Source organism: Tenrec ecaudatus, unplaced genomic scaffold, assembly GCF_050624435.1.
Source record: "Tenrec ecaudatus isolate mTenEca1 unplaced genomic scaffold, mTenEca1.hap1 Scaffold_311, whole genome shotgun sequence".
NCBI lineage: Eukaryota > Metazoa > Chordata > Mammalia > Afrosoricida > Tenrecidae > Tenrec > Tenrec ecaudatus.
In genome coordinates this window covers 415,184-430,000 of record NW_027459035.1, presented here as the reverse complement: position 1 = coordinate 430,000, position 14,817 = coordinate 415,184, and the positions used below count along the sequence as shown (strand labels likewise).

The 14,817-nt window shown below is 40.8% G+C and overlaps 1 pseudogene; it reads right to left on the bottom strand.

The window, feature by feature from the left end:
* Positions 1-10,005: 10,005 nt before the first annotated feature.
* Positions 10,006-10,593, bottom strand: LOC142436467 (stathmin pseudogene; annotated as a pseudogene).
* Between the last annotated feature and the right edge of the window lie 4,224 nt (positions 10,594-14,817).

Here is a 14,817-nt window from a genome sequence, read left to right as displayed (position 1 = left end):
TAGGGGGCGTGCAGGACCCACTGAACATGGACACCCAGCCCTAGAGAAGCAGGCAGAGGTGAATGAAGGAGGATTTCCTGTTGGAATTAGGGCTTCCTCGCTCAGCTTTCAGCATCCCCAGAACAGGTTTCTCTTTTTTTCCCCCCTAAGTGTTCTTCTCACTGCAGGCTTCGAAAGAGGAACTAGAATTCTCTGTTTGCAGTACAAATATTAAAAGTGACAATGATCCTCCATTGTCATCCTATGTGATTCATTTTCCTTCTTGACAAGCAGATTATCGTGGTCATTCTCACCCTGTTAGTCAAAGTATGTTAACGATGAAATACAGACATTTATAGATTCATGAGTAAAATGCATGATTTTAAAAGGCCTGAGCTCATTGCTCTATTAAAACCCAGGATAACACATCTCTGGATGTGTCTCTCTGCAATGTGCACTGTGGATACTGATTGATTAATATTCTTATGTCTGAGAAAATAATTGCAGTGACTTCTGATGCTAAACTTGTGACATGACTTTTGTGAAATTGCTCTTTGGGGTCATAATGAAGCGAACACTCAATGGAAGGACAACTTTGATTCCAAAATAAAATAGCAGATGTGTCACAAGAAGAGGAAATGGCAGACCAGTATCTCAGAATGCTCTTTAGAATTGAGAATAATGAGACTTCTCACATATTTTGAATATGTTTTCAGGGCAACCAGTTCCTAGAGAAGAACATCCTCTATTGTAGAGTGTCAGCAAAATAGAAGAATACCCTGAATTAGATGCACAGACGGGGGTGGCTGCAAAAATGGTCTCAGACTTAGGATCAAATGAGGACGGTTCAGGACTTCTCAGTTTATGTATTTGTGCTGTTGTACACGGAGGCACGGAGCATAAAACTTACTCAAATGTAATCAACAACATCCCTGATAATGAGTTGCAGGAATTGAGATTAATTCTGTTAGCCAAGTGTGAATACCTAAAATATTACTATAATACACCTTTTCATATTTACTATTTAACATTTGATACATATACCATTCCTTATTAAGTTTACCTATACGTAGTTTAATATTTCCATTTTGATACACTTTTGCTTATTCTGGGTTTTAATACTTTCTGGATTTTTTTTTCATGTAGGGGTTTATACCTGTTGTATTTTGTCATTGTTGGTAGCCTTTTTGATTCCCTCTTATGTCTTTTTCTGTTTTTTGATTTATGAAACCCAAGATGGGGAAATCTACAGAGATAATAACTAGAATAAGGGTTCCTGGGGCCACAGTAAGGGAAATGGTGGTAAAATGGAATGTGATTGGTAGATTTATGTGCCAACCTGGCCAATAGGAACATGTGGTATTAATAAGGTTGCAGTTTGATTGGAGAGCAAAGAGATAAATGGCTCAGAAAGGTCACTGGTATCTCTCTTGCTTTCTGATAATCAGACCAGTGTGTGGCTGCCTTAGCTTGTTCTCTTCCTCAACTCCTAAGCTACACTGCCTGTGGGGCTGACAACCTGTAGATCATGTCGCTAGAGCTTGAGTTTCCTTTGAGACTAGCTTCGCCACGTTGCTGTTGTAGACATCACTTGAGCTTGGGACTGTTGGAACTTGTCATCCTGATGATTGTTGTTCACCCACCCTGCTGTTTGCTGCCTGTGGCCAGACTGTCTGCATTGCTCTATGGAAGACTCAGCTCTCTGCTTCCTTGATCCTGGACCCAGTGGTCGTTGTGAGTTGAAGGCCTTCCAGTATATTATTTTTCCCATGGAAATGAATTGAACTGAGCCCTCTACACTGCTGTGTGGCCTAATTAACTGTTATATTCATACACACACACACAATCATAAGTATCCTGGTTTTGTTTATCTAGAGAACCCTGTCTAACACAGGGAGCTAATGTAAAGGATTTCAAGAAGGAAGAAAATGTTTTCAAACAGGTTGTGGTAGCAATTGTGAACACAGCTTGATAAGACTGAACGACAGAATGGTATGATGTCTAGATTTGATTCTAATAAAATGGTTTGAATGAGGGGAAAAAAAGAAAAGGTTTAAGGATCTTATTTGCTGACAAAATGATTTAAAAGGTTTTTATTTTGTATACTTCTGAAAATAACTTCTTAAAATATTTCATATGAAAAATGTACTTAATATTGATAACATGCTGTTTCTAATACATATTTCATAATAAATTTTGCCAATTTCTCAGTTTAAAAAAGGCAGTGTCTGAAAATGAGGAGCAGCTCTATTCTGTCCTAGAGGGTCGCTATGAGTCAGAATTCACTTGCTGCTAGTGTGTTATGGTAATTGAGTTTCTCAATTTGTATCTTATTTTGGTTGCTGATCTCCATTGGTTTTTTTTTCTGTGTATTCTGTATTTTGTCTAATCATAGTTAATATTATTGTCAGGAATTGCTCAATTCTTTCCATTATCCTGGTCTCCAAAGAAATTATTACATTCTGTTTTTATTTTAATTATCCCCTTTTTTTCTGTAACATCATTTATACTATTATGTATAATATTTTAATAACATGTTAATGGTTTTCCTTTTAAATATACATTTTATTGGTTGTTCTTCAATTTTCTATGTAACTTTATACAAATAAACTTATTTATCCTTCAAGTTGATTTATTCCTTTTTATATATCATTTTATTGGGGTCTTGAACAGCTCTTATAACAATCTATACATATATCCATTGTGTCAAGCACCTTTGTCCATATATTGCCATCATCATTTTCAAAACATATTCTTTCTACTTGAGCCTTTGGTATCAGCTCATTTCCCACCCACTCCCACCCTCCCTCATGAAAACTTGATAGTTTATAATATTTTTTCATGCCTTACACCAAACGCTGTCTCCCTTCACCCACTTTTCTGCTTTTCGTCCCCCAGGGAGGGGATTATATGTAGATCATTGTGATCATTCCCTCTTTCTCCGCCCCACCTCCCTGCTATCCTCCTTTATCCCTACTCTTATTATTGGTCCTGGGGGTTTTATCTGTCTTGGATTCCCTGTGTTGTGAGCTCTTATCTGTAGCAGTGTACATGTTTCGGTCTACCAGGATTTGTAAGGTAGAATTGGGGTCATAATAGTGGGAGGGGAGAGCATTAAATAACTAGAGGAAAGTTCTATGTTTCATCGGAGCTATACTGCACCCTGACTGGGTCATCTCTTCCTTGTGAACCTGTGAGGGGATGTCCAATCTGTAGACAACTGGACATTCCCTTATTTTGTAGTGTAAGGTCATCATAACATTATATTTCTGTTGAACCAATTGAGAAGTCGCCAGCAAAACACAGTTTACACAGAAGCGTTGGATGCAACAGCAGTTTGCTCTCACAGAGAAGAGATAGAACTAGCTCCTCATCAGGAGTGGGCACAAATCTCCACAGTCAGTGGTTTCACCCTGGGGCCAGTGCAGGGATGGGGGTTTGCAAGTATCCCTCTTTTGTGCTGCAGTTGAAGAACTGTGTTCCCTCCACAACAGCAAAGATAAAGAAATGGGTTTATGCTATGAGCTCAAATCTGAAGGAAATAGTGAGTTTGTTTTGTTGTTGCTGCTGTTTTGTGTGTTCCATGTAATGTGCATAACAATCAGTTTGGGGACTGTTAGCATGGGTTCAGCCGAAGGTAGAGGGGGTAGGCTGTAGGACACCAGACACTAAGGAGTGTTTTTGAATACAGAAACCCTGGAAAGGCAGTCATTCAGCAAGGTCATCATACCCCAGTAGCCAGACTGACAATTTGATGCTAATCATGTCTGGTTCTGTCATGGACTCCAGAGAAGGAGGCAACAGATTGTCAGCTTCCCCAATTTCCAATTCCTACTGGAGTTTATCTCAGGTATATTTTGTTGTTGCAGGTAACACTCTTGAATTTTTGTTTTATGTTTTTCTGTTTTACAGTAGATAAAACTTGGGATTGATAAACATATAGAGAAAGCAAGTAGATTAAGGGTTTCGGTGGGTGTTGGCATGGGAGGACATAAACGGGAACTGAAGTCAAGGAATTCAAGAAGGAAGATGATGTTTTGAAACTGATTGTGGTAGCAATTGTACAATACTGCTTGATGTGAGTGAACTGTGGAATGATATGATATCTCTATTAGTACCCAATAAAATGGTTAGGGGGAAAATTAAATAAAGATTATTTATTCCATTGCTAGAAGTTTTTTGTAAATTCAAGTTCCTGGCTTATATCAAAATCTCTTTTACTGTTCATTATTTAAATGTTTGTTTGTTTTTTGAATGTTGTTATACTGGGATGAATTTCCATCAGTTTATAATTATGTGTGACTATCTGTCACTTATTTTTTCATGATACATATATGTAACTAAAGGCCATTTGCAAAATTCTTCTCATGCATAATTCAGTAACATTAGATTATCATTGTGTTAAACAATTACCAATATTTGCAAAGTTCCCTATCATACGTATAACACAAACCCAGACAAAAGAATTCTGGCTTGATAATTTCCTCCTTAACATGGAATAAATAGCTATAAATCTAATACTTCAATTACTTTGAATAAAAGTCTGCATCAAAAACTTTCGCTCCACCTTTGGAAAGAATAAAGCCTAAACTCTGTTCAATGTCTTTCAGTCAGATATCTTTTTTAATGAATACTTTGTTGTGGCATATCAAATCTAATATAAATATCAATATCTATAGATCATACTTCCTTCCACTACAACCAACTCAACCAATTCAGAGTGCTTGCAACCTTCAGTCCTCCACAAAGCTTTCACTGTGTGGGAGAGTCAGTGTGAGACCGGGCCTAAAACTAACCTCAAGAAGAAAGCTGTCCTGCAGGGGTGTTAGAGACCCACCCCCTCCTGGAGCAAGTGAAGAAAGAAGTGAGGACAGGAGCCTGGGTAAGGACTGCAGTGGCTGGTCAGCGAAAACTGCTGTGCTGAGCACTTTGGTAGCTCTACTGCCCATGGCAGGAAACCAGCTGAGAGAACTCCAGGGAACACCTCTGACAATGAGCACGAATGCTTTGGATCAGAGAAAATGTTTCTCTGTGGTCCCCAAAAGGTGGAAGACAGTGTAAGCTCATCGAATACCTCTCCTGTATGTGTGATGGGATGCTGTCAGCAGGGGGCTCTCAGAACACATTGAGCCCAACATACACCTGGGTACTACCATATATACTCGTCTATAAGCTGAGATTTTCAGCACAAAAATGTGCTGAAAACCTGGAGTTCGGCATATACATGGGTCAGTGGTACCCCAGTGAGGTGTAACATTTCGCTGCACCCTTCACCCCCTGGTAACGGGATGAGCGCCCGTTATCTTGTGGGTGATTGCCGTTTGTCCACTGTTCATTCAAAGTCGCGTTGACACTGCAGGTCTTTGAATGTTTGTTTACTCACATTTAACCAATCACAGCCGTCCTAAGATATGGACAGCTCCAATTGGCAGAAGCACCCATACTGATTCACTTTCGCTGGCAGCTGAACTGGTAAGGATGTTTCTGTGGCTGTGCTTTGTCTCTCCCCTCTGGTGTCTATGCTAATTTACATCCTGCATGCCCCATCTACACAGACTCCCTCCTTCCCCTCCTACCATCTAACGCATCATGTAGGGGGTGGGGGGGCAATACCATGAAAAATCTTTTTCAAAGTCTTATTTTTTTATCCTATTAGATATGGATACTCTTCAACCAAAACAAAAACGCCAGTCATATGAGCCTGGTTTCAAAATGAAGGTTGTGTGAAGAGCAGAAGAGAGCAATAACAGTATTGCAAGTAGCGAATTCTATGTTGATGAAAAGCAAGTAAGGGAATAGAGGAAAATGAAGGCTGACTTGAAACAGATTCCAAAGTTAAAAAAAGCTCATTGTGGTTTAATTTCTTTTTGTGGGGCTCTAGAGAGTGAATTGCATAAATGGATTATGGAGTATCATCAAAATAGTTACTGTGTAACACGCATGGGAATCCACATACGTGTTCTACAGATGGCTAAGGATGACAAATATAAAGCACCAGGCATTGAAAAATTTGTTGCATCAGAAGGATGGTGTACCCACTTCATGAATAGGTTTGGCCTACTATGTTTGAGACAAAGAACAAAGATTTCCCAGAAATTGTCACAAGACCTTGAAGAAAAAATTATGTCATTCCAGTCATTTATTATAAAACAAAGAAGGATTTATAACTTTGACCTGGCAGATATTGGGAATGTGGATGAAACTGCCATAACTTTTTATCTTCCAAGCAACAGAACTGTGGCAAGTTTAGGAGAAAAAAAAGACATTTTTCTCAAAACCACAGGAAATGAAAAAAACAAACAAACACTTTACAGTTGTTCTATCATGTTTGGCTAATGGAACTAAGCTCCACCCTGTCATTATTTTTAAAAGGAAGACTTTGCCTAAGAAGATCAATTTCCCACCAAGAATTACTGTGCATGCACATGTTAAAGGCTGGATGGATGAAGACGGAACAAAAAAAAATGGCTGTAAGAAATTTGGAACCGATGACCAGGAGCAGCCTTAAAGAAAAAGCCATCACTACTTGTTTGGGATATGTTCAGAGCCCAACTGTCGGATGACATTAAAAAAAAATGGCAAAATCTATTAAAGTTACTTTAGCCGTTATTCCAGGTGGGCTTATATCTGTACTGCAGCCTCTGGATGTATCTTTGAATAAGCCTTTTAAAAACCATGTGTGAAGGATGTGGCATGAATGGATGTCATCTGGCCAAACCTGACTAACAAAAGGAGGAAATCTCATGAAGCCTGACAGAGTTAAAAGCAAAGTGGTTTCTAGATGCATGGGAAGACATTCCAGAAGATATGTTGTGATGTGCCTTCCAGAAATGTAGTATTAGTAATGCTAATGGCAGTGAAGACTGTGTTTTGTGTGAAAATGACAGCAGTGATGGTGATGACGGCGATCTCAGTGAGGACAGCATCTATGATGACCTCACACCAGCTGAAGCTCTGCATTAGGATACGGATGATGATGAGGAATCCAGTTTTGAAGGATTTTACTCTTTACATTTTAGCTAGGTTGCTGATTGAACTCAGGGAATAGTACCCTTAAGGTATCATTGTTCATACCTTATTGTTTTTGTTGAACCTATTTTCCATTTACTGTGTTGGTTTACTAATGTTAAATGACTTGTTGTCCTTTTATTTGTTTTTTATTTAAAATAAATATTTGAATACATTACCCCCACTGATGTCTCAATTTTTAGTAATTTTATTTTCACTTGTTTTGATTATTGAAACTCACCAATAGCTTCTGCATTTTCCAGCCTAGGCTTATACTCGAGTCAATCAGTTTTTCTGGTTTCCCAGGTAATAATTAGGTACCTCGGCTTATATTCGGGTCAGCTTATATTCGATTATATACAGTAATTTTTCCTTTGGGGAGGAAAAATTACTGTATTTCTGTGGTTTCTTTTAACACCATAAACAACCTTGTTGTTAGGGTTTTTTGTTTGTTTTAATTCAATCTCTAATTCTGGATGAAAACTTCGAAGTACCCTTTACTCCTTTCCAAATATTCTGCTATATCCTAGGGGAAAGGAGCTTTAGGGATGACAGATAAGTGTTTCCCTTTGTGCTCAGATGTGTGACGAGATTCAGGAAAGCCTGGCCGTGATTCCATTATGTTGTGATTATGTTAGAAAGGGTTCTCTAGATGAAAAAACAAACAAACCAGAACATATGATTATACATCAATATCTATCAATTTCTCTCTATTTATATAACATAAGAAATAAACAGTTAATCTATAAAGCAGTGCAAATGGCTCAGTGCAACTCACTTCCCTACTGGCAGTCCTTCAGGTCTTGAGGGCCACAGGGTAGTCCTCTGTAGAGCAATTCAGATTATCTTGGCACAGGCAGCAAACAGCAAGGCAGTTGACAGGATCCAACAGTCCCAAGCTCAAGCGATATTACTCCAGTAGTGTGGTGAAGCAGTTTTGAAGGAAACTCAAACTACAGCAACACAGTCCATGGGTTAGGTGTCCCACAGGTAGTGTAGTTTGTAAATTGAAGCAGAGAGCAAGCTATGGCAACCACACACTGATCTGATCATCACAAAGCAAGAGACAAGAAAGGTGAGGCTCACCAAGCCATTTACCTCTCTGCCCTTCAATTAATCCCACGTGTGTTCATTGGCCATGTTGGCACAATAAACCTACCTATCACAATGAGGATATTCTCTATAATTTCACCATAGCATCTGGGTAATTATGATAGTAATGGATGTAAAGCAACATTAAACATAAAATATGAACAAATGTTCATATGATTGGTAAAGTGAAAACCTGAGAGAGAGGACTATGTTCTCCCAAAGACAACATCCCCATCACCATGTAATTCCCAGAGCCAGGGGCCTCCATTGATCCCTTTTCAACTTTACATAACTATGTGCCTCCCACATGCAAATACATAATATGCAGCCATGTGAAACCACAGCACATGTACTTAAATTCGTATTCTTTCTCACCCTGGAGAGCATTTTCTGGGCGTCATGAATCTTATCCACACGAACATGAATTGTGTGTGGACTTTCCTTTTTCTGGTGGAGACTCTGGGTGGTGAGTGCTTCAGGGATTCACACAGGAAGTCTGGGGATGCAGCATCTGAACACATGACCTACTGTTGCTCTTTTTATCTACAGGTGTCCTGGCTCAGGTCTAGTGACAAGAGTCAGACCCTGGACTGGTGAAGCCTTCACAGGCACTGGCTCTCACTTGTGCTGTCTCCAGATTCTCTTTAACCAGCTCCGATGTCAACTGGATCCGCCATGATTCAGGAAAGGGACTGGAATGGGTTGGTGATATACAGAGGGGTGCTAGCACACACTATAATCCAGCTCTCCAGTCTCAAGTCAGCATAACCAGGGACACCTCCAAAAGTAAAGTTTATTTAAAACTGAGCTCTGTGAATCCTGAGAACACAGCCGTGTATTACTGTACTAGAGGCACAGTGATGGGAATTCAGTGTGAGCCCAGACACAAACCTCCCAGCAACAGGCCATGGTTTCAGTAGATGCAAGGGCTGAGGTCAGTGATGCTTTCCTCTCAGAAGCTGTGGTTTCCCCACCTTGTCAGCACCTCTCTAGGGACACCATGCACAGACTCAAGAGAAGCTTCATGCCTCTGAACATGATTTATTTTCCTTGGAATGGGCTTTGTCTCTCTTTCACCATCTTCCAAAGACAGATTTCACAGTAATAGTAATTGATGAGATATCACTTTACAACTAGTTAGTTCAGGCAGGTGTCCTCAAACTACAGCCCGCAGGCCACATGTGGCCCACCGAGGACATTTATCTGGCCCGCCAGGTGTTTTTACCCCATTTGTTTTTTACTTCAAAATAAGATATGTGCAGTGTGCATGGGAATTTGTTCTTTTTTTTTTTAAACTATGGTCCGGCCCTCCAACGGGTCTGAGGGACAGTGAACTGGCCCCCTGTTTAAAAAGTTTGAGGACTCCTGTTTCAGGGTACCAACTAGTGCCATTTGTTGTCAAAGCTATAAATATTTCATGTAGAAAAAAATTCTCATGTGGAGTCCCAAATTGTCTCTATACCCTCAGATTTATCTTGAACCTTCTTGCAATAAATAATCACAAATGTAGTTTTTTTTTTCACTGCCACCAGCAGCACTGTGCAGTTTTATTAACCATTCAAGTACAGTAGCATCTGGTAAAATCGGGACAGAACTGGGATTTAAAAGCAAACAGATATTCAGCATCTAACAGTTTTGAGAAGCCACTACATACTCTTTCACAAACATGTTTCCACGGGGCCAATACAGTGCTAGCCATTCACCCAGCGCACTGAGTGCACCGAAGTAGAAAAGAGGCAACAAGAAAAATAGCTACGTTAGAAACACTCCAACACTTTAGAAAAAAAGAGTCAAACACTTTTTGTTTCTCCCCTTTAGCCCCTAAAACAACATCACATGGTCTGGATCTACCTATTTACGTCCTACGTTGGGTTCTAGTCTTTGTCAGGAGGAAAATAGTAATAGTAGTAAAATGACACTGGCCGGCACGGTCTTTGGATCTCGAGGAGGGAGGGGAGAAAGTCAGTCCTCAGGACAAGCTAGTCGGCTGCAGTCTCATCAGCGGGGTCTTTGCATTCCTTGTTCTTCCGCACTTCTTCCACGTGCTTGTCCTTTTCTCGCAAGCGCTCCAGCTTGGCCACCATTTGTGCCTCTCGGTTGTCTTTGTTGGCTTCCATTTTGTGGGTCAGCTTCTCCTCGGCCATCTTGCTGAAGTTGTTGTTCTCCTCTATTGCTTTCTGCAGCACCTCCTTCTCGTGCTCCCGCTTCCCGGCCAGCTGCTTCAGGACCTCCGCCTCATGGGACTTGCGTCTTTCTTCTGCAGCTTCTAATTTCTTCTGAATTTCCTCCAGGGAAAGGTCCTTCTTCTTTGGAGGAGAAAGAGGGAATTCTGGGACGGCCTCTTTTGAACGGGGGCTGAGTATCAGCTCAAAGGCCTGGCCAGAGGCCCGCTTCTCCAGTTCTTTCACCTGGATATCAGAAGAAGCCATGGTGAACAGAAGACAAGAGACTGGCAGTGTACGCTCTGCAATCCACTGGGAAGGAAAGCCCTGCTCGGTCCGAGCCGCCTGGCCACACTCTCACAAATGTAGTTTTATGCAATAATTTTGGCTTAGAAGGCCCTAGAAAATATTGTCTATCCAAATATTGTTGTTTGAAAGCAAATAATTATTAAGAAGATCCTCAAAAAAAGAAAATAAACTCACCCAAAAGTGAAAGACCGCATACAAAGTATATATATATAAACATATATACACACATTCTAATATGACACAAGGATGGTGATACTTTATTCACATACTTTGGACACGTTGCCCAGAGAGGCCAGTCCCTGGAGAAGGCCATCACGAGGGCAGTGACAAGGAGGAAGGCCCTCCAGGAGATGGATTAACAATGGCTGCAACAATGAGATCAAATGTAAGAACAGTTGTGAGGACAGTGCAGGACTGGGCAGTGTTCTGTTCTTTTGTGCTTAGGGATGCTTTGAGTAGGAACCAACTTGATGGCACCTATCAACAACAAATTCATAAACTGTGCTAAGTACTCTAGAATGTCCACCTTTTTTAGATTTTAAATAGAGAGGCTATCTACAGAGAAATCCATCTACTATAAAGATCGATAGACTGTCAAAATCCTATACAGGGTTGCTATGAGTTGGAGTATACATTAGGGCAGTGGGTTAGATGTAAAAATATTGATAGACTGCCTTTTCCACTGAAAAGTAAATGTTATTTATTGAAAATCTATTAGGAGCCAGGTAATATTCTAGGCACCCTAGTCATCCAGGATGAAACAATAAGTAAGGAGTAAAAAACTTCCTTTCCTCATGGATTGCCCATTGTAAATGCTCTTTATCACACTGAATATTATCAGTCCACTATACAGCACTCTAAGCTGCATAAAGTCTTAATTTTCAACCCAAATAAATTACTCAAGTTTGAAAAACAAAACAAGAACAAATTATAAACCTAATATTTCCTGACAGTGTCCATTTATGTCTATGTAAGTCTCAAGTCAGTGTTTTCCTTTTTCGAACACTTTCTGAGGTACTCAAATCACATTCTTTTTGGGAGACAAAAGTAAGACTGAAGGAGTATATCAGGGGTGCAGAGTGCATGAAGTAAGCTTTCCTTACTTGCAGTCATTGGTACTTTCAATATCCTACCCCCAAGCCATCATTTTCAGGTCATCGATTTTCCTGCAAACTTCCTACTCATTGTCTAGCTTTCACAGGCATATGAGGCAGTTGATCCTCAAGTGACATCACACAATATGTAACATAGGTTCTCAGAGCAGATGTATATATAAAGAAGACTTGGTGGTGAGTGGACTAAGCATTAGTTGCTAAACAAAAGGTTAGCGGTTCAAACCCAGCAGCTACTCCTTGGGAGTAAGTTTAAGTATTGTGTGCCGATAAATATGGAAAGCTCTGGAAACCTAAAGAACAGTTATATTCAGTTCTACGGGTTTGCTATGAGTCTGAATTGACCCAATGGCGGTAGATTTACACTTTGAGGCAGAAGTTGTGTGTTTGCTTGATTGCTTGTGTGATTCATTCAGTGATTGCTTATTTTTTCTCCAGTACAGAAAGTAATGGCATCCACCCTGATTCTCCTACCAACGATATCCCAGGTAAACACAGGCTAGAAATTGTACATTTCTACTTGGTCTAGCATTTTAACTCAAGTAAATCAACCAACAAAAATGTGTAAGAATAAAAATTAATAAATCTCCAATGTGAAATGTGAAGGCCCAAAGGTACACTAGTAGTGAATTTGCAGAAGGTCCTAAGTTGCTCTGGGTTTGGATCTTTGGTTTTCTTCTAGAATCACGTCCATGTGAAACACTGATATATGAGGTGCTAAAATCTGGAGGTCCGTGGTCTTTAAAAAGCCTGGTCTGCAAAAGCAAAGTGGAGGAGAAATTAAAAAGTTGACGAAGAACGCTGAGGTCAGATGCCAACAAAGATGAAAAAAAAACACACGATGAGTGAGACACATGCCAGTGGAGTGAAACAAAGAGGCAGCAGAAAGAAGGGTATGGAATGAACTGGTTTTTTTTGGAACAAAAGGCCAGGCAGGCGGGTCAGGAGGATCTGAAGCATGTACATGCAGTGAGTGTCTCATCCAGATCAGGGGTCCCACATCGCCGCTCTACAAAGTGCCTTCAGCAGGTCAGGCACTCGGTGAGCATATTTTCACCGAATGAAACAGGAAAACTATAGTCCACGTGCTTTTGTGATACTCAAGAGCTACCAAGGCATTTGGAAAGGGAGACAAAGTGCCATTCCATTGCAACGTTGTAAAATGAAAAAAGAACACAGATGGTCACAGTAATGGGTGAGGGCTTGCAGGACAATATGACTTCTCTCCCGTTGTGCATGCGCATATGGCTCTAACTCTACATTTTCCACTAGAAATATCAGACTACAGTGGATCTGATGCCACCCATCAATGCTGCATTTTCTGGAATCCAATGAAGCTCCCACTGTCGTTATTCCATGTCAATGCAGAAAAACACATAGTGCCACTGATAAACTTTCCATCAGATTTATTATGTTGCACTTTTATTTTTCAACTTTTAGAAGGTAGAAAACAAAAATACACAGATGCTGCATTAGGCCAACTTGGGTTCAGGTGTTGTACTGTGGGTACACACCTTGTAAAGGGAGAGCAGCTATGACAGAAGGTACTTGCTGACCAGATGTGTTGCCTCAGCACACAACTGTGTCTACCTCTCTGGCTCAGCTGGTTCATTCCCATGACCTCTTACCACCACGTTAGTGAGGTAGCATGACTTCTTCACTCTCACTGCTCCCTTCAAAAACCCAGAACCCCTGAAAGTGCTCTCTTTCTGAAAGACATCTGCCTCAAGGACGCATGGTCCAAAGAGTTACAAATTATTGCAATGAGGAGAACTTGGAGTAACTAAAGTCACCTTACAGTATTTATAAACACAAGGGGCACATCAGTTACTTATGTTATAATTGTAGTGATTGCCTACTACCCCCTGAATCCTCTTCATTGTCATCCGATGAGTCATCCGATGAGCCACCAGTTAGGCTGCTGTAACTGGTCCTACTGCGCCACAGCAGGTTGCACTGCTCCCATGCAGCAGCCTCTTGGTTCTTTCCATGTGTTTTTGATTCCAATGACTTTAACCTTGTTAACTTGGCCAATGTGTTTGTTACTGGACTGCCAATATCCGGGCCAGCCAGGTGAAGGAAGATCATGCAGTGGTTGGTGGAGTCACTCTCATACACTTGGCCTGTGGTTGGCTTTTTACTCTCCGTGGATACTAACTGAAACTCAGAAGAACCCCTTCTCGGTTCCATCAATGAGTAAGGCATTGAAGAAAGAACTGTACAGTCTACAACACCATCTTTTGGAACTCAGGGGCTCAGTTTTACAGAGCCATCTCCCTCCTTTACTAGCTCTTGTTTGGATGATCTGAGTAGCACTTCAGATTCCAGGAAGTCTTGGACTTTCCTGCAATGCCTCCTCCATCTTCACTTCAGAATTGAGTTACATCGTAGAGCAGAGTCCAGGGAACTACAAAAAAGATGCAACAGGAAAGCCGCCTGCTCTTTGCTCTGGCATTGCCCTGTCTCTTCTGCACAGAACTGCCCCTTTGGGGTAAGAACTACCGCCCTGGTCTCAATTCTCTTGGCTACAGTGACCAGAGACTGGACTTGGAGGCCACCTTTACGTTCTCTTCCTTTGCAGATTCCCCTGTAGTGAGCGAGGAACACCATCGGAGCCTGCCAATGAAAATCCTGCCACCTCCACTGACTTCACCACCACCAAGTCTCTTCACTCATCCACTCCGTCTGGAGAAATGTTCGTCATGGATTTTGTCTTCCTTGTATCCACAATCAAAGCTCATGGAAGCAGCAGTCAAGAGATCAAAAGATACATTAAATGTGGTGAATATTCAATATTCTTCAGAGTATTGAAGAGCCAGAACCTCACTTTAAATACTAGGTCCACCTGAACTCCCCCAAAAGATTAGATAAAATAACTAATTCAGCATTCTATTGAAGTTGAAGTACATGTGATAATTCTTCAAACACCACTAGTGAATATTATTCAGGGTGAACCTAATACTCACCTTCCATGAAGAAGGGCCAAGTCTGTAGGGAGTTTTTAGGCTATTAGAAGAAAAAGGAAACCATCTAGCCTCAGGTGCAGTGAACAATTGTTGATTGCTCATGGAAAGTCATGGTAACCACTCACATAACAAGGGTTGACCTAGAGCAGTGATTCAATTCAATTGCTCCTCCAGGACTTCATTTCTGAA